The sequence below is a fragment of the Pseudochaenichthys georgianus genome, chromosome 23, assembly GCF_902827115.2.
Source record: "Pseudochaenichthys georgianus chromosome 23, fPseGeo1.2, whole genome shotgun sequence".
Taxonomy (NCBI): domain Eukaryota; kingdom Metazoa; phylum Chordata; class Actinopteri; order Perciformes; family Channichthyidae; genus Pseudochaenichthys; species Pseudochaenichthys georgianus.
Window position 1 is genome coordinate 12453301 of NC_047525.1, and position 21746 is coordinate 12475046.

At 39.4% G+C, this 21746-nt stretch overlaps 1 protein-coding gene across 1 annotated transcript in view; it reads left to right on the top strand.

Moving 5' to 3' along the window:
* Positions 1 to 4235: 4235 nt before the first annotated feature.
* The window catches only part of syt1a (synaptotagmin Ia), a 242837-nt gene continuing 225326 nt past the window's right edge, over positions 4236 to 21746 (top strand). The window contains exon 1 of the mRNA XM_034074674.2: positions 4236 to 4437. The gene's annotated coding sequence lies outside the window, so the exon portion shown is untranslated. The remainder of the gene's footprint in view (positions 4438 to 21746) is intronic.

The window sequence follows — 21746 nt, forward strand, 5'->3', positions numbered from 1 at the left end:
CCCCTCCCAGCATGCATCACTTCCTCCAGTGGGTGGCAGTGTTCTCAGCTCATTAGTGTGAAACCAGATGAAGTCTGTCATGCTTCTGATGTTGTTTCCTGCTGGAACACCCTCATAATTTAACACATAGGCAGAGGAGAGCATTCATTTATTAAATATATTGTACTTTTTTTTTCAATTTTGTATTTAATTATTCATTTATTTGTAGGAAACAAGTACAGAGAAACATTGACAGTTGCAGAAGCATTGCCCAAAGTCCTGTATTCTAATTTCCAACACAAGTCCCCTGATGTGCATTGCTATTTTAAGTATGCATTCAAATGTTACAGTTTAAAATCTTTTATTGAAAACATATAATGTAAAAATTATAACAAATACATTTAAATAGTTGAATCAAATAAACACAAATAATGACTTTTTCGAATAACTTTTCTAAAATCTCGAGCTATCACTGCAGGACATGACTGTTGCGGAAAAAAAAAGTTATTCCTAAAAGTTAAAAAACACGTAGCGAGGGGCAGCCTTACATTTTTGTTAAAATATGTTGAGATTGATGTTGTAGACACTTACATACTTGTAAAATTGGAACATTTATTGACATTGTTAAAAACAACTTCAGGTTGAAGCAATGTGTGTTTTTTTAATACAGAACTTTGCTTTCTTGGTTGTTATGGGATGTGAGTGGTAAGCAGTGTTTGATTTGATGAGACCACCTGTAGTGGAGCTTCTTCTTAGTCGACATTGATGATCTTCCTGCACAAAACATTGATGTACTGTTACATAACACTCCTGCTTCCTCCTGCTACTGTCTGTTAATAACAATATATTAATGGAACACATCACCCTTTTATCCGGCATGTTCCATTATCAAAAACCTCATTTATGCCGCATCTTTTATCTATAATGTATTTATGATTGACTATGGTAATCAGGTTGCACAAGCTACAAAAAAGCTGTTCAGCTGTTGCCACTTCCATAATTCCCCCCCCCCATTTGGTCTTCCATTTTAATAAGCCCAAACCTCCAGAGAGGGAGCATGTGAATCTGAATGTTGTTGATGACTCACAAAGTCCGTGCCAAGCAGAATAGGAGGCGGCTCTGGGGAGCATCAGCAGCCTCTGAAGGTCACTCTACGCTGTTACCATGACAGCGCCGGCCTCCCTCGGAGAACTTGGGAGCCGCTTGTGTTGCGTGTATCGTGATTTAAGAGGGGGAACCTGCGTTGGGATGCGAAAACAACAACTCCTGCTTGGCATGTGTGCACATACAAACATGAAGTCCCCTGCCACCCTCCTCCTCCTCATCATCAGCAGCAGCTAGTCAGTAGGGGGGAGGCAGAGGTGCTCATTCTCTCCTGGGAACGACATACACAAACATTGAGCAGGTCGTTAAAAACATCTATATTAATCGTTCAGTTATATCCTGGGTGACTGGAAAACAAAGTTTGACTACAAACACTCATCATCCATCTGTCACCTACACTTACTCTGAAAAATTCACTGAAACGCGGCCGTCTCCATCCTCTTTGTCCTTCCATTCACATGTCAGCCATCACCACCCACGGCTCTTTGCCCTATCTATGGAAAAACATGTGTTGGCAGGCGGTACACAGGCGGTGTATGGCTGAGTAGGAGTGTGCAGTTCATCCATATATGCATGACCATTCTCATGGCTGCTCACTGGGGAGCGCACTTCCTAGGCAGTCCTAACAAGGCAATTATCCCTGTTAGGTTTCATTTGACTCCTGATAAATGTGCACTTTCCTGCAGGGGTTGGACCTTGTATACAGAAAAACCTCGGTCTCAACTTTGTTAATAGCAATCCTGTAAATAATGTTTTTACATTTTAAATGGGGCTAAGGGAGCTAGGGAACGTTTTAAACCACAACACAAATATGTACTTTTTGTCCACTAGATTAAATATTTTTTAACATGTAGCAACCTTGCATTAATCTAATGATTTACAATGAATTTAAATCATTTGGCCACTGTCTCTTATGATTATGTATATTATTTTAGATTTTGAAAACGTGAAAATACTTTGTTGCAAGTGAACAAGATTCATTTTCACGTTTAAAGAGCCACATGGTTGTGGGTGCTTTAGCACATTAACTTTCAATTGCATTTCATGCGAGTATTTTCTCAAGTTTAATACTGTCAAACACCAAGAAGCAGAAGCATTGACCTGAGGTCCATCCAATTAACATGATGTTGCTTTAATTTTGTGTCAGAGTGTGGTCACCTTCACATGTGAAATCACTTTTTGGGGACACCTGCTATGCTGATGATCTTACTTGGAAGGCAAACACTAAAAAAGAAAATGTGATTTAAATTTATGTTTCTAAATATGCATGCCTGCAGCTGTTATGAATGCAACAATTGCTCTTTTCGTATGGAGCCGGACCCACAGAGGTTTGATATGTGTGCCTCCCTTGAACGTGTGTTATCCATGAGCTGTGTGCAGCCTTCTGTCCTGTTTGTTTTGGTTTCCACAACTATCATTTAATTGCTGCCAATTATTTCCTTGTACAACTGTATATTGTTTAACCAAATACTTTCCAGCTGCTGCATAAAAAATGAACCAAGTGTGTACTTCTGACTGTTTGTGTTTGTATGTGAGTTACTGCGTGCTTCTGTGAGTCCAATATTTTGCTGTGATCCTCTTTCCCTTATTTTTTGAGCTTGCTTCAGTGGAGCGTTGTGAAACACACATTCAGACCCCGCTATGCTGAGTGGGCTTTCAGGAGCATCATGGGCAGGTGACACATGGCTGAAAAGGTCATTCTCCACGTGGTGCTATCCATGATCCCATAATAGCAGGAATCATCCACTGGGCGCATGGTGGTGCTGTATAGATCCAGGAAAAGCTGTATGGCTGGTATGGCCTTCAGAAAGGTATGTGAAGTATTGACATTTAACACAAAGAAAAAGCAAAACAGTCAGCACCCACCTATAACCTTCCATTGTGTGTCTTTTACAACAGCCTGCACATTAAGATTGTTTTTCTCAAAACCATGACAGGATCTTGATGTGTTCTGAAAATCTGGTTGTCACATCAGATGTTAAGATCTCTGCCAATCCACAAGAGACCTCCAACTTTGGCATCCGTCACCATGAAAAAAGGTCATTGTGAGGCGACATATGGGATTGGGGAGACAGAGAGGGAGCAAGAATGGACTGAAGCAGCATATTTTCTACTCTAGTTTACATAATGGCTGGCTGCTAGGGCGATATTGCAGGAAACGTTGGGAAACAGCAGTGTTGATGGTTTTGAAACTCCTCTCCAAAGCCATTAGTGATTAAATAAAGGGTGTAGATGGACTTGTAATGATGCTCTCCTGCATGTTCTCTCTCTCTTTATCTCTCACTTCAACCAGATGAAAGACACTCTCTAGGCTGTTGCTGTGGACATTAATTTACCCTAACAGGCACTGTAAGGCCACTCCACCACCTGCTATTGCACATTTCTGCTTTAATTACGGAGTTTTTTTTTGGTAAGAAATAGGAACTTGAATAATGCAGATTCTGAAATGAAGTGTAACCGGAGCTCGTAGGACCACTATATTACCACTATATTACCAGATTTGACAAACATGTAGCCCAATCAGAGCCTCAGTGTTTTTAATTTGGGATGTTGGATGTTTTTGGCCTTTTGGTAATCCAAGGCCAAACATTTTAGATATCTTTACATTTCATTGTATAGGCCATAGGCCTATAACATGTGATACGTTTTCATCAAAGAGCTGAGTAGTGTAATTTTTTCAGTCTACATCATTGATGTAGCCTATTAGTAGAATGTAATTAAATGTTTTTGCAACTTTATACTATTATGCCACAACTATTCAAAGGCTACATTGCATTTTTTTCTCCACTGAACATGAATTGCATAATTTGTATTATGTATTATTATTTTCAGGTTAATAATCCTCAATTTAAATTCACAAGTTACAGAGCAGTTACAAGCAACTATCAGCTTTGTCAGTGTCAAAAAAATAAAATAATTCCCGCCTAATCAAACTAAAAATAAACTAGTGCAGAAAAACTTGAATGCACCATTTCCTTCCAAATGAGGTGTTCTTTCCAGCTGGTTGATTTCTTCCGCCATGTTTTTCGGACCTTTAATTGAGTGGCTTGCTTGCTGCTCACACTGTTGTTTTTTTGTCATTTAATAAGAACGTTTGAATACTTACAGTCTGAACATGTCCGTTTCTGGAAGAAGTAACGGTGTTTGTGCTGCTCTGTTAATGGTTAGCTTCACTGCTAAACGTTAGCTAATGTTGGCTAGCTAACATGCTAATTAACATCGATGAGTCAAACTAACTTCAACTGTCAAACTCGCCACTTCAAAACGGAAGAAGAGTTTTCCTGTCCTGCTCATGGTCCTGCTGACGTCGTGTTTCCCGAAACATGAAGATGTAAACTGCATCAAAAGTCCAAGGTAAGAATATGCTGCATTTGGTAAAACAATGCATTTTAATAAGACTGAATGAAGTCTGCCATTGAGTGCTTGGCTAATATATTAATTATGTAAGCTAGCTTCGACCTGCGTGAGCTATTTTCTTCATAAACTTGTATGTAATGTATTAATAATTTTCTTGTAGTGGCTCATTTTTGTTGTTGTGTTTGGAACTTATTTTGATGCGTTCATGCTGTTATTTATTTATTTAGTGAGCTTGTTACTGGCAGTTCATATTATTGAGAATATAGAGATAGGGAGTCAGAGGCGGTGCAATGAAGGTGCAAAAGGGAACTTTATTTGAGAGCAGCTAAGGTCATGTTGTCCGGTTGCAGTCTGGGAAGAAGAGTGAGAAGTCAGGAACACATATATAGTAACCTGTCCGTGTGGGAACAATACCCCCAACTGTAGTTCCATGTATGAATTATGTCCCAGTGTATTAATAGGACTGTATAGAAATATAGTGGTTAACTGGCCTGCATGTCAAATGCGTTGGTTACAATTAGTCTTTAATAGTCTTGTTTTGAGGTGGTTTGTCACAGGTTGTTCCTTTCTTTTGGTGATTTTTCTATGGGTTTAATGTGATCTTGCATTTCCTGTAAAACTAGACATGTTTTTTTTTTAACATTAAAGGTGGGGTAGGTCAGTTTGAGAAACCGGCTCGAGATCGCTAGAATTTGAAAATACACAACCGGAGAAAATCTGCCACTTCCTTACAGAGCCCCTCCTCCAACACACACGAACGCGCACATGACCAATGAGGGCACGAGATAAGTTTGTGCCCCGATGGAAGGCTGACAGGCAGATAGGCTATCCAGCTATTTTAGCCGGGCTGGCTTCCACAGATGCAATTTTTTTATGGATTTTTTGTCAAAGCACTTAAGATATTCATTGCTATCGGGATGTTAAGAGCATTCCATGGAATATAACAAAAAGTGTATCTCGAGCCGGTTTCTCAAACTTACCTACCCCACCTTTAACATTAAACATCAGTCTAAGCATACATTACTGAATATATATTTATCAGAAGTTTGCTTGGCACTTATTTGGAAGGTTGTCTGCTGCTTGAGCTGCTAATTTTTTTTGTGAGAAAAGCAAAGGCAAAGAAAACATTGTAAATTGTAAATTGTGTACTCGAAACTCATTTACTGTGCCTAATTAAAATATCTGTAATTGAGAGGCATAATGTGATATTTGCTGCTAATTTAGTGCTTTATTTGCAACTGGAGCAATTGATGTGTGGAAATGATATCTAGAACTTAGTGTACTACCTTGGGAGCCCTACATTTAAAAGAGAGTTGTTGGAAATGTATTCCAGTTAATGATATGGCACACTACAAATGCTAGAAAACCAACCCTGGCCTTGTACACATTTAATTTATTGGCTGTTTATTATTACATGGACACAATGGATATTTTTAGGATTTTGGCAGTTCTCTCATGTATTCCCCATGTAATGTCCATTTTCCGCAGCAGGTGCAACTTGCATCAGTCACTTCACTTAATCATGAGGAAATGGCTTTAGCGGAAAGCATCATTTTGCTCATAACGCCAAAGCGTCGGGATGGACAAATATATTGAGTCGAGTGCTTTACTCCAACAGTTTAGAGCGTGCAGGCTGCGGATTCGCAAGCGTACCTCCATTACTTTTAATTGTGTTGTAGCCAGGATTGCAGTGCATGCTAGGAGATGCATCTATAGCAGGGGTGGGGAACCTTTTTCCTCTCAAGGGCCATTTCAATGTTTTCAACATCCTCCGAGGGCCGTACAAATGATTGACCTCTGCTTAAAAATACTAAAATCACATTCCATTCAATTCGCCTTTCTTTCATGTTGTGCAAAGAAAAAGCAACCTCTTAATCCAGATATTTTACCATGACTCGCGTATGCATGCACGTGCACGGTTGTGGCATGACCACCAAAACAGAAAGATATGGACACAAGATGTGTGCAAATGTATTTAGTTTCCTATCCATGTGAACATGATTTAAGTGGGGGGGACCTAACCTTCTCTAGGAGGGTCCGGGGGCATGCTCCCCCCCGGGAAGATTTTTTTTTTTTTTAAATGTTGAGGTTAAAAGCATCAATCTGGTGCACTTTGAGAGCAACATTAGATCTACGTATGGATACATCTCTCAACACCCATATGAAACATAACTGTAAGCAGATTTTCTTTTTCTTTATGGATATTTTACAAATCACTCCCCTTTCAAACTGTATACTTGTTTATTAATAACAACTTTTTTTTACTGTCATATAGTATTTTATACCCGTTTACTTTATTCTCTTATTTTTTTATAACTATAATGATCATATAAAGATGTGCCTTTACCTCACTGATTGTAGAAAAAGCTTCTTATATTCGTTAGCATAGCTAGCTAACCAGATGCTAATAACAACAAAGTTATTGACTGTATGATCAGTATGACAGATCGCCACTGGGTTTACAACTAAGACACAGCCACGCAAAAACTGCAGCATGTGTACGGCTCCTTATGGGTACTGCAATTTTTGGAAGTGCCGGAGCGGAGCTGCGTTCTGGTGGTCACTGCTCCCCGTCAGAACTACACCCCAGTCAGACGACATATATACCACGTGATGACACGTTAGGCTTGTGTTGTGTTCAAGGACCCTGACCGTGGCCAGGAAAAACAGGCACTCACTTGTTTAATTATTTTGCGGTCTAGATTTCTTTAATTTTTTTCTTTTTTGCGTGTGTTTATAAATTACCTCGAGGGCCACACCAAATGGTCTCGCGGGCCGTATACGGCCCGGGGGCCGGAGGTTCCCCACCCCTGATCTATAGGATCCAAGGACTGCACAGAAGTGGAATCTATAGGATAAGCTCAGCTCTGAGTGTATGGGGATGGAGACTCGGCTATAATGGCATTGTACAATGGCACCTAGCTGTAGGCACAGGATAGCGAGAGCGGCTGATCACGTGATGTCACACATCGCATTTCCCTCAGCCTGTCCTCATCTGCCTTTCAAATGATAAGCCTCTGTCTGCCTCACTGACCACATGTGAATGGAGGCTCTAAACAGGCATAGACGAGTAATCGACTTCCTTTCATCTTTTCTACAACTTTACTGATCTGAAGACTAAAACAGTGATGAAAAAAGTGGCAGTGGAGACAGCCACTCGACCATGAGCTGCATTCAGTAACACTTCCAGCTGACGGCTGCTGAGCTGCATCAGCCCTGCTTCTCTGACTGAGGCCCAAATCCAAACCACACCCTACCCACTTCCCCTCCGTGATGGAGTGAACTCTGTTTGTAGTCACACTCGCAGCTAGGGATGTCCCGATCACCTTTTTTTGCCCCAGATCCGATTCCGATCATTTGATTTTGACAATCTGCCGATACGGATTTTTCCCGATCCGATCTTTATGCAATGCATTAAGAGAAAAAAAAGGAAAAAAGCATTCAAGTTGTCCCTTAAGGTTATTTTTTGTATTTAAATGACAGTACCCAACTATCCATTCTATCCAACATGGATATAGCTTCTTTTTTTCACAGCAGCATTGGATCAGTTCAGTTGTGCAGCATTGGATCAAAACAAAATAAAGCTTATCAGTGGTCCACCACAAAATAACCATGTAAACAAATTGAGTGCAGATAGTGCAGTAACAAAACAAAAATAACTCTACTGGAAAGAGGTAGCTTGACTAGCTTTACAAGTTCACATTCAGTCACAAATAATACAATAAAATAAAAATGTGGCTTAGTGCAGAATTCTAGCCTTAAGACTTAAAGGTGGGGTAGGTAAGTTTCAGAAACCGGCTCGAGATACACTTTTTGTTATATTCCATGGAATGCTCTTAACATCCCGATAGCAATGAATATCTGAAGTGCTTTGACAACAAATCCATAAAAAAATGTCATCTGTAGAAGCCGTAATACTGTAAAAAGTACAATGGCCTACCTGCCTGTCAGCCTTCCATCTGGGCACAAACTTATCTCGTGCCCTCATTGGTCATGTGCACGTTCGTGTGTGTTGGAGGAGGGGCTCTATAAGGAAGTGGCAGATTTTCTCCGGTTGTGTATTTTCAAATTCTAGCGATCTCAAGCCGGTTTCTCAAACTTACCTACCCCACCTTTAACATAACATGAATAAACAAAGTATTATATTTCCATCTTACTGGAGTAACACAATTCAATAGTAATCAGCAGCAAACCACTTTTTGTTATTCTACAGTATTGTTGTTTTATAGTTATTTGTTAATGTAACCCAATTTGTGTTCTTTGAAATTGAAAAGGGTATCGCATTGTGTTTGTTACTTTTGTTGCAGTTGTAGACGGCTATGTGTCTTAAGTGTAATTTGGCTTGGCTTCCTATTTATGGACATGCTTTTATTTTGAAGGAGAGGTAGCGCCGTTGACAGGAAGTTGTTGTTGCTTTGGAAACAACGTGACGGAGATTAACGGAGAAAAGTAATATCTACATATAAAGACGGAGAAAGTAAACTATAACGTTTATGGTTAAGTGTTAGCACCCCCCGAAGAGGCACAAGCTCTTACGTTGATATTGGAGATTTCAATAAATTAAATAAATCTGTTCTTTTCACCACGTGGAACCTCCTTCTTGCAAACATTGCATCTGGCTGTTACACTGCCTTCACTTTCAATTTTATAATACTTCCAAACTCCTGACATTTTCTCTGTCAAGACTCCCGAGTCACCAGCTGAACGTAGCCTCTCGTTAGCTTACTGCTACTATTAGACACTGCGCCCACTCTGTTGCCAGATTTGAGAGAAATAAGCAACCAGGTCTATGAAAACAAGCCCAAATGAAGCAACACATACATGATGTTGTGTAATTTGAAACCAAAAGTAAGGCCTCGGGATGACTTTTAGACATGGTCATTTTTGTTTTGTAACATTAAATAAAATATTTTTTTTAAGGATTCCCGATCCCCGATCTTTTTCTCCCGATTCCGATCTTTTAAAAATCACGTGATCGGCTCCGATCCCCGATCACGTGATCGGATCGGGACATCTCTACTCGCAGCTTAATGAGGCTCCCTCCTTTCAGGTAGAGGGTGTAAATACAGTGGCAAGCTTTGAGACAAACTCCCCTCTCTAGCTGAAACAGGAAATGCCATAATTTTTGTAACAACGGTTTCAAATCAGCATCTCTTGGATTAAAAAATAACAAAAATAAAACCCTACAAATCTTTTATGGCATATATTTTTTATAAACATATTTTTGTTTTAAAATCTGATGTTTATAAGCTGCTTAGTTTTTGCAAAAGTCCGTGTAAATGTACACAACTTTACTGTTTTCTAGACTAGCCATGAGTAAATGATCCTGAGTTTAAACAAATACGAGGTAACCATAAGGTTGTTAACATCTGTATGAAGATATTAAATGGCTCTTGTTGTGCAGTGTATCAGTGAATGTTTCCACGGAACGGTTTGTAAACAGCGTGTTTCATGACGGACGGACACAGCGTTGAGTCTAGTGCTGGGGGGAAACGATTATTTCGAAAACGATTAATCGGGCGATTATTTGATCGATTAGTCGACTAATCTAAAGATTATTTTTCTGTTGTTCAATTCATAAAAAACGTAATGTAAAAAAAAAAATGTTCACGATACTGTGTCTCAGGTAGGGATGCACGATTATCGGTCCGATATTAGGAATTATGACGTCATCCCGATAAACCCGATAACAGTATTAATAGCCCCGATAATATACAATATATTTTTTGGGTAAAAAAAAGAACAAAATACTGCGGTGTGGGTGGATTGGGATGAGGGGCGCTTGTTTTTCACTCGGCTCCTCCCGTTTTGCCAGTACTGTGGTATTAGTGGTTTAGGAAGAGGGGAGTTCTTCACAAATCCAGCGCTCCCTAATACTTCGAACCTGATCAGTCACCTGAAACATCGCCATCGCTACGATGGTGTGTTAAAAGCATACGAAGACAATAATACAATACAAAGTGTGTGTGTGTGTGTGTGTGTGTGTGTAGTTGTGGCGAAATGTCGCTCCTCTGTTTTCATTTAAACAGCTCCTTATATCCGTTAGCGCAGCTAGCTAGCACCAGATGCTAACAACAACAATGCACGTAAGGTCTCTCTCTCGCTCGCTCGGACCACACATACACACACCCTCCCGGTCCTCCAGATGGCCAGTCGGTGCCTGCCGGTGAGCGTGGAAGTGTGGTCTGCCACAAGCGGGCGGCAGGAGCGGGGACTGTCAGCATCAGCTTGTAGATGGTATTTTAAACTCGATGCGCTCTGAAACTACGGGGCGGCCAAGGAAAAAAAATACACATGTGTTAAAATAATTAGTGGCATAAAAATTGTTTTTATTATCGGTTATCGGTATCGGTCTTGAGAAGCAGGAAGTTATCGGTATCGGTATCGGTTTCAAAAAACCAATATCGTGCATCCCTAGTCTCAGGGGATCTTAATATTTAAGAACCTATTAATGTGTTATACCAGATTAACGGAAATAATCTCAGCTAACTGACAATACAAACCATTTTTACCAAAACAAAACACAAGTCTCATAAGAAGCATCTAAATGACCCATGAGCGAAAAATGCTAACGGAGATTGGCACAGAACTCAAGATAAAAGTACCCTTATTACTTATCGTAGCTGCACATACAAGATATCCGATTAAAGCTGAGACTCCACAGATTATGTAGGTATATAGTATCATCACTGAGTGATCCAGACTCGCGACAGGGGAAGCTAATACAGTCATCACAAGACGTACCTTTACAGAGCTTCTAGGGAGATCGTCTCACCACCGTAGCTGTCAATCTGATCAAAAGACGTGTTCAATGGCATTAAAATGAAAAAAAACGCGGCTGAATCTGTTAATCCATAGGTTTTTAACGTCTATGTATAAAAAAATGATTGCATTTATAATCCATAATTCCATTTTTATGTAAAAATCGGAGAGCAAATGCTAGCTGCTAATGGTAGCCACCACAGCTAGCTGCCGCTTTAAATGTTCCAACATAGCCGTTGTGCTTGTGTGATATGCCAACTCCATTTGGCAAAGACTGCAAATGACAATATCTTTGCGTTTTGGACTAACTTTAAAATATTCCCATGCTTTTGAAGACCTAGGGCGAGATGTTTTCGTTTGAGGGCTTCGTGCGCAATCCTGTGAGGTAGCCGTTTCAGTCTCCATTGTGTTTGAAGTGCGATTGCGAACTGCTTGTTGCTTTGGGTGACCCACGTGTGTGTAGCGACGCGTCGACGCGGAAATATGTCGCCGACGATATTTTGAAGTTGACGCGTCAACGTCGCCGACGCGTCGTTACAGCACTAGTTGAGTCCGGTCAGGTAGAGCAGCAGGTGAAGTCAGGACCGATGCAGACTCGCTGTTGGAGGGCTTGATAACCCACTCCCCCTCCACACTCGTTGGTTTGGAACAGCACTTTTAATGTGGCGGACCCTCTGCGCAAACGTAGGGGTAGTTTGTAGGGGTAGTGTGTAGGGGGTGGTTTGGAATTGGGTAGGGATCGACCGATATGGCTTTTTCAAGGCCGATACCGATACCGATTATTAGTAATCAAGGAGACCGATAACCGATATTTGGAACCGATATACATTTGCAGTAAAATCAGAAAATCTTGGTGTCAAAATGTAGAATAACACAAACTCCAACACAACTTCTTTGAAATGCATTTAAGCATAGCCTATATTATGTTTAATGAACTTTTAAAACATCTTACAACTGGTTTCCTCTCTGTGCCCTTTTCTTTAGTGCAGCCATCTGCAATGAGTTAGAGAGACAAGAAGTGGGGCAGCAGGCTGACATGCTTAACTAACAATAATGCTTAATTTATTATATCAAACCAATGCCTGTCTGTCTAGCATAAAATCCCAATAAACTGCTAGCAACTGCAAAACACTATGCTAGCTAATGTTTTGCAAACTATTAAAAGTGAGGCTATTGCAGTAGACCTAACGTTAGACTAGTAGCCTCACTTCTAATATTTTGCTAAACATTTGCTAAATACATGTTGGCTAGCTAATGAGCTTCACATATCAACCTGAAAAACTGCGAGGCTTCACTCGCAGCCCCCCCTCCGCACCACAGTTCCGCTGCAAGACGCTGCACGCTGACTGACTTCCCGCGTCCCTGTGTAACTGGGAAGCTGATAGAATTAGATCAATAGATCGTGCTGTTTTTGCAACTTCAGCATAGGGGATTGGGATGTTTATTGAACTTCGGCTTTCAACTGATTTACCTTCGAAACACATGTATGGCTCTGCCGCTCAGCGCTGCTGCTTGCCTCTGTCTGTGTCTGCGTTCTTCGCACCTGCCTGTAATCTGAGAAGGTCCCGCCTCTATGGCTGGCTCCCGCCCGGAAAATCTTCAGTGTTGATTGACACTTCAGTAATAGCCTATCAGATAGCGCTGTGGGCGGGACATTGCTCGTGTACAGAGAGTGGTGACTGCAGACAGAGAAACGGCCGCATCAGAGCCAAAGTGTTATCGGCAATTTTATAAAAAAAAGGCCGATACCGATAATCGGTCAAATGATGAATATCGGCCCCGATAATCGGCCTGGCCGATAATCGGTCGACCCCTAGAATTGGGCCTATGAAACAGGACTGAGGTGATGAGTGGTGAGGTATCAGCCTTATGAGAAAGAACATTTGCATCCCATTCTTTAGTTCCTTCCTCTGCAGAGCTTCATGCCAAACGTTCACAGATTGGCAGTGCTCAAAGGCTGTAATTTCCACTTTTTACGTATTAGTTCCAACAACATTTCTTTATTTCCATAGGCTACCTCTTCTGCGTATGACATTTCATAAACTAAGCATCTCAGCGTTTTCTCAGCAATTTCCTGTTCACCTTTGGACTGTAGTATACATTTTCATTTCTGTTCTATATCACAGTAATTTCTTTATTTATATAGGGTTGAGAGGCTCTCTGTTGGAAAATGATTTGAAATTATACATATCTTTTACCGTAGTAGTAGATGTCAACCTTTAGCTGAGGCTGTTCTCCTAAAAGCCTATGAATGTGCAAAGTGAAAATGCTCTGGTAAAGTCCCATATCTAAAGAATACTGTAAGTGAAAGAAATTGCTTTATAATCCACATAAAATGCAGTTTAGTCCTGTATGTAATGAGTGTTTCTGTCATGACAATAAAGAATAGGCAACTACTTACTCTGTGCACCATGGGACGCCATCCTTACAAAATGTAAAGGAAGTGGATTTTATGAAAATACAACCAGATCTGGTTGTATTTTGATGTAACTGTGCTGTATTGGATGATAAAACAGGTATTTCTTTGTAATTATGACCACTTGAATATAAAGCTTTTTATATATTTCTATCACACTCTCATTGGACAGTTTTCTTTACGTGTTGGGGCCTTTATCCTACAGTCTGCAGTCTGTAATAGTGTGTATGCAAAGAAAAAGGCTGCTTTGACTCCAGACATCCCATTTTTCATAACCAGAATCAGAATATTCATTAACAAAATGACGTAAAATCAATATACAAACATAAGAAGTTAAACTAAGAATTTGTAATAAAATAAAGATATTTAGAAAAACAGAAGATATTTTTAATAAAATATCAACAAAAAAAAAGAAAGAAGAAAAACTTTTATATGTAAACATATAAGTTTAACATTCACAATACATAAATATCGCATTTATCATAATATATACAGTGGTGTGTACTTTAGCTGCTGATGGTGAAGTAAGTCTTAGTGCCAGTCCTCTGCTGATTTGACACTGTAAAAACATTAAGGAATTTAAGTTTTACATCACAGCTTTTGGATAAAGTGATGGATTTTTCTCTTTCTCTAACTTTAGTTAGCAGGTTCTCCTCTTTTTATTTTCCCTCAACTCTGACCATTGAAACAAAATATCTTTCTAGTGTGGGTTTTGGGTCTGTTAACCGTGACTGATATACCGTGGATGTTTTGATGAAATGACAGTGCCAGCAGCCGTATCGAGCAAGGTGGCATGACACTTCTTCAGAGAGTGGGTGAAAAAGTACCTAATAAGCACATTTCAATGATGATGATAGACGTCTCTGAGTGTTATGTAAAGGCTTAATTATGCATAATACTGTCCAGAAAATGATAAGCTGTCAGTCGCTCCTGTCATCTCTACTGAACCATCCGGTGATGAACTGTTCTGGCCTTTAGAAACTTCTCTGCTCCCTACAGGTGTGTATGGATCTGCTTTGCAATCCAAGCTTTTTATACTTGAGAACACCTTTAATTGTTTTGCTCAAGTTTAAGGTAGTAATCAAAGCATGAATTGCATACTGCTACTTTATAAATGCAAGACCTCTTCTGGATGTTTAGTGCCTTTAAAAAAAAAAATGTGCATAAAAGTTTATAATTTCATCATCAACTTCAAAAGTAATAGAAATTGAAGAAATTCCAGCAATACTAGTGGAAGTTTTCTCCATTTAACCAGCAGTAGTCCGTTTTCTTTGCACCTTGGCTTTTACACGCTTCACCTTGGATTTTGCATTCGTTTTGTACTTGAACACCATAACGCATGCATTCATTATTCAAACACCCTCAAGTGATCCACCTTCAATGTTCTAATTCATAATTCATAAAAGGGCTAATAGTTCTGAACCAGAACATTTCCACCATCCTTGGAAAATAAGTAATTACAATAACCCTTTTTTTCTTTGTGATTGTTTCCGAGTGACTCTTAATCAAAAGTGTGGGTTGATCGCTCATTATAAATTACAGAGCAGGGCAAAGTTGGTGGCCAATTCAAAGGCGAACAATCAAATTAAATATTTTTAGTAATAAATGCCGACTTTTTTCATTTGCTGCGGTGCAATTACACATCTAAAAAGACTGCTGCCACAACAATATGACTGAATGAGCCATTGTTTGAGTGCTTTTATAAATTATGGTTATTTGTTCACTGAATTACATCACTATTTGTCAGAAATATAGTTCTACATTTCCACACAGTAGGTACCAAGAGGCTATTTTTTAGTCCAGTGTAAAAATGTATGTGGATATATATGTTTGGATTAAGCATGGTAGCATGGATTAAGAAGATCTAACTCAATACATCCGGAGATCAACGGGATGCTACTTCATTGTTTCATGGTGGGAGCTGTGGATCTGTAACATGCTGTAGCACTAGCCTACAGCTGTGAGACTCCACGTCACGTGACAGCCTGACTAAAAATAACCTTCTCTCCAACACATGATGAGGATGATACCAGCACTAAAAATAGGCCCTCCGGAGGGAAACAAAATGATAGTAAATCATGAGTGAAGCTGTGTCTGCAGTGCAATAGAGAGACGGTTTAATCATTTGGCCGTGAAACAATACAATATCAGCAAAGCCTGTGACGGAATGATTTGCTCTGTAAAACTATTGTTTATTACATGTCAGGTATGCTTGTTGCTAATTGACTTGGTATCTATCAGGTATGCACGCTAATAATTGACTGAGGGAGTGATCGGTAGGAAATGAATCTAGCTGTCACCTTCTATTGGCTGGGAAAACAAAGGCATCATTTTAAGGGGGGCAATTAAGCAGAATAGTGTGCTTACTATTTTATATTAATTAAATAAGACTGTAGAAATATTGTAGAACAGAAACATGCTCATTGTATTAGTTTAAACCCAAGCTTTCTCTAATATCTTACTTCTTCCTTCTCTCTGTCTATACCCGTGTACTCTCATGTTCCGATTAACCCAGCTTCCCCAAATGTCTTTCTTTTTGGTGTCTATATACGCTGGGATCCGGAGTCATGGATGATCCTGCGGTCCTGTGTCCTGGATCGCGAGCGCTGGATCTTGAGTCGTGGCTGTGGTCCTGGATCATAGGTCCTGGATGGATATCCTCGTGGATTCATCTTCCTATTATACACACATGCATTTCCAAACATTTGGACTACCTATGTTGCAAATGTATTATCTTTTCAATTTACACACGGCATCTATTGCACGTCTGTCCGTCCTGGGAGAGGGATCCCTCCTCTGTTGCTCTCCCTGAGGTTTCTCCCATTTTTCCCTTTAAACTGGGTTTTCTTTGGAAGTTTTTCCTTGTACGATGTGAGGGTCTAAGGACAGAGGGTGTCGTATTGTCATACTGATATTCTGTACACACTGTGAAGACCACTGAGACAAATGTAACATTTGTGATATTGGGCTATATAAATAAACATTGATTGATTGATATCTAATTGCTTTTTTCACCCAATAATCCTATCCAAATGTATTCATTTAACTATCATATAAGACAAAGTATATTTGAAGATTTGCACACCTTACAGACTGGTACTAGGTCATATTTTATAAATAAGAAATGACTTAAACAATCAAGCCTTTATGTTCAACCAGTTATTATTATACTTTATTATTTTTGGAGAACAGTGTTTCTGCTCACCTGTATTAACTGGATTTTGACTAGGAAAATCTTTTTGAAGTTCGAAAAATGTAAGTGTAAATGTCTCCCATTAGGCTGAATCATTACATTATTTGTGAACATATTGTAGTGGACACGTTGAACGGCAGCTTTCATTTATTTATTTAATCTTTACAAAACGTTGCTATATACACATTTACACCTGTAATTATTTTACCTTTGTGTCCATCACAGAAGCTAGATGAATTAAGAATGCATATTTCAAATATTTTGGAGCTAAACTGTATGACCAAGATCCTTAGATACTGTAAGGATTAACTTAATGTTTTTCCTCTTTATTCATTAGTAGTAGTGTAGTGTATGATATATGACATTACATATTGTCAAGACTTAAGGACCACAATTTCTTTCTAACACTTATGGTATGAAATCGACAATACACGCATTGACTTATCACATGTATGGGGGTAATTTGTTGCCCTTGGGTAAGAAGAGAAACTCGAGAATGCAATTCCTGAAGAAATTGCTAGTGGGAATGCTTTGTGCTGAAAAGCTGACGCTAAACTGCTATGCTGAAATGTAATGTGTAAGAAGAAAGTGAATCATTTAGATTCAAATGAAATGTGTAAGAAGAAAGTGAATAATTTAGATTAAAATGAAATGTGTAAGAAGAAAGTGAAGAATTTAGATTGAAATGATACATGAACACTGGGGGCTTGAATGTGTGATGAGAGAAGAAAAGAAAGTAAAAAGGCTTGGAAAAGCAGCAGAATATTTGAACCGCAAACTTCGGAACTAAGTTGATCTGTCGCCATGGCAACGGCATTTGATGACACCCCATAATACGCTCAGATGCGTTAATGGCTGCATCGTTACCAAACCTGTGAAGTCTTGGGCTGTTTGGAGTAATTTCACTGAAGTTATGAGAAAACCGTGTTTCAAGGCGAGCATTTTGTTGACATGGCAACGACATTTGAAGAAATCTCAAAACTGTCCCGGAGATGTCTTCACGGCTGGACTGTTAGCACACATGTGAAGTTTGAGCACTTTTTGAACATTTTCATAGGAGTTATAGCGACATAATGTTTTATGGCGAGGGATGCGTTTCCATGGAAACGGCATATGGTGAGATCTCAGATTTGGCGTAGAGCTGTTGAGGCATGGACCGGTGATATACAAGTGAAGATTGGGGGACGATTGGACCGTGTCCATTGGACTTACAGCGACATCCTGTTTCATGGCGAGTGGTCTGTCGCCATGGCAACGGCATTTGATGACACCCCATAATACTCTTAGATGCGTTGATGGCTGCATCGTTACCAGACCTGGGAGGTTTTGGGCTGTTTGGAGTATTTTCACTGAAGTTATGAGAAAACCGTGTTTCATGGCGAGCATTGTGTTGCCATGGCAACAGCATTTGAAGAAATCTCAAAACTGTCCCGTAGATGTCTTCACGGCTGGACTGTTAGCACACTGCTATCTGAAGTCTGCTGCTCTGAGCATGTCAGTTGGAGTGATGACATCATCGTGTTCCATGACACAGGTGTTTATATTTGAGCTAAGGAGGCGTCCAGAGATCAAAGGTTTCCATTGTTCTGAATGAGAGATAAACCTCTTACATATGAACATTTTGTGGAAGAACCGTAACAGATATCTGTGAAATCTCAAAACGTGAAGCATGTCAAGGAAGTTGAGTATCTGAAGTGTAATTTTTGTGTAGTCTCGGGTTAATAATGTGGCCTTTTTGGCAGTTTAACTAAAGGTGTGCGGCTGCTACCGTGAGGAAATATCAGCCTGAAATTACAATGGGCTTTAATGGAGGCATGTTGAAAGTTGTTGTCACTTCATGCCCTCAAGAGGCATTTTGTTTAATTATTTTTGCTTAATTATTTGTAATTTTTCAAGCTACGAGATGTTTTCCTACGTTTGTCATGATACATTATGTCTCAGGAATGTAGGGTTTGGGAATTATGGCAGTTTAAAAAAAATATATGAAGGCAAATTTCAAGATTTTCTACCCTCTAGCTGTGACATCACGCACTCTAGTTAATGTTAAAATCTGAAGAAAACCTCTTTAACAAGGTCTGAACAATGTTTAATATCTCTAAAAGTAAGAATCAGATTTAAAAGTTGTTTTACACGAATAATGTCAGAAATATGTGTAACATTTTAAAGTTAGAATGAGGTTTCTGAGTGAAAGTATGAATGAACAGTTAGCAGTTGAAGTCGCATGAAGATTTGTTGAAGTTGAAGAATTTCTCCATTGACTTCAATGTTAAAAATGTGATGCATTATGGGATGTATCTCTGGAATTATGAAAGTTATGAATGAGAAAAGTAATAGCAATCGATTCCCGACCGAGCTGAGCGTTTTGATGTTTGAACGGAGTTTCTGCGATGTTCAATGCGGGAAGAGAAGAGGGCCAAAATAAGTCGGTGGAATAATAATAAACTTTTCGTGCGTAGAATAACAGTTAGTTGGAATGCTGTTAATAGCATTCCCACTAAAATATCCTGTGTATCAAAGGTCAATTCACATTAGTGTTGCACGGTGTACCGATACTTGAAAGGTACCGCGATACCCTTTCGTTAAAAACGGTACGATTCCTCCGTTTCATTAGTATCGGTACTTTAAGAATGACGAGGAAAAGTACTCCCGTGAAAAAGCGCCGTTTTAATAAGAGCCGCGTGTGTTCAGCGCTCTGCTTCCACTCCCTGCACTGCAGCCGTGCCTGCAGTCCCGCTCCTCTCAAGCACGTTCTAAGTCCCTCCCCTCTCTCGTGCACGCGGCCACGCGCTAGCTGCCAGAGCATGTGAGAAAACGAGAAGCATGGCTGCAAGTGGGAGTGCAACTGCCGCTGCGCCTCGGCTTGTTGACAAAAAAGACGCCAGAAGTCTGTGAACGGGCCGTTCAGGTGTTCAGAGCAGAGCTCCCTGTCGGAGCGCAGAGCGTGATGTGCACTGAAAAGTGTTTCTGTCGCAATATTATCGTTGAGCAAACTTAACTAGCAAACTAGCATTACTATCTGCTAACGTTAGCTTTAGCCTTCGTTTTCTATTAGTCTTTTTCATAGGCTATAAACGGAGGTGGTATAAGTATATATCTTGTACTTGAGTAAAAGTAGAAGTACCCGGGTCTTGTACTTGAGTTAAAGTAGAAGTACCAGAATGTACGAACAATCCTGCAATCAAAATGTTCCTCAAATAAAAGTACAAAAGTATTATCAAAATATAGTTAAAGTAGCGACAGTAAAAGTAGAAGTACTCGGGTCTTGTACTAGAAGCACCAGAGTGTAGGAATACTCTGTTACAGTAAAAGTACTGCATTCAAAATGTTCCTCAAGTAAAAGTATTAAAGTAGCGACAGTAAAAGTAGTCATTGTGCAGATTGGTCCATTTCAGAATAATATATATGATGTGTTTTATAATGATTGATCATGAAAGTGTTCTCAAAGCTGGTGAAGGTGCAGCTAGTTTGAATCTTGTGGATTTACTCCAAGTGGAACTAAAGTCTGATTTAACACTTGGTTATATTTCACATCATTCATCTGTGAAGTAACTAAAGGGATTAATACATGTAGTGGAGTAAAAGTACACCATGTACCTCTGAACTGTAGTGGATTAGAAGTACAAAGTAGCAAAAGAAACATTGAAATACTTAAATAAAGTACAAGTATCTCAAAATTGTACCCAAGTAGTACTTGAGTTTATGAACTTAGTTACTTTACACCAGTGGCTATACAGATAGAAAGACTAAGCCTTGCACAGAGGCATGAAAATACATTTTCAAAATGCTCAACAGTGCTGCCAAAATGTTAAACTCACTGCTACACAATTAAAATAAATGCTTTTATATATATTTATATTAGATGTGACTCTTTGGCGTTTCTGTTCTTAGTAACACTGCTGCTTTAGTTGTTCTGACTGCTAAAATCATCTGTTATTCCTAATTTTAAAGCCGATATTCCGTGTTTCCCTTTTTTTAAGAAAAGTATCGAAAAAGAATCGGAATCGCAATTCTTGACTTGGTATCGGTATCGAAACCAAAATGTTGGTATCGTGACAACACTAATTCACATTGTATTGAACCATAGTGCTGCGTATCAGTGTTTCCAACAGCAGTGGGGCAAACAAGTATTTAGTCAGCCACCAATTGTATAAGTTCTTCCACTTAAAAATATGAGAGAGGCCTGTAATTGTCATCCTAGGTATACCTCAACTATGAGAGACAAAATGAGAAAAAAAAATCCAGAAAATCACTGTCTGATTTTTAAAAATGTATTTGCAAATTATGGTGGAAAATAAGTATTTGGTCAATAACAAAAGTTCATCTCAATACTTTTATATACCCTTTGTTGGCAATGACAGAGGTCAAATGTTTTCTGTAAGTCTTCACAAGGTTTTCACACACTGTTGCTGGTATTTTGGCCCATTCCTCCATGCAGATCTCCTCTAGAGCAGTGATGTTTTGGGGCTGTCGCTGGGCAACACAGACTTTCAACTCCCTCCAAAGATTTTCTATGGGGTTGAGATCTGGAGACTGGCTAGGCCACTCCAGGACCTTGAAATGCTTCTTACGAAGCCACTCCTTCGTTGCCCGGGCGGTGTGTTTGGGATCATTGTCATGCTGAAAGACCCAGCCACGTTTCATCTTCAATTAGGGCTGCAACAAACGACTAATTTGATAATCGATTAATCTATCGATTAATGAAACGATTAATCGATTATTCGGATCGTTAAGGTTTTAACTGTACTACTACTTATATCGATACTGCTTATCGATCCGGTCCTTTTAACGATAGTATTAACGGTTCTTTTGACAAGAAATAAGGTAAACTAACTAAACAAATTGTGAACAAAACTAACATCGCTTTTTATTTTAATTAAATGCATAATATTTCACATCAAAAGAAACAACAATGTTTTAACAAATCATATTAAATAA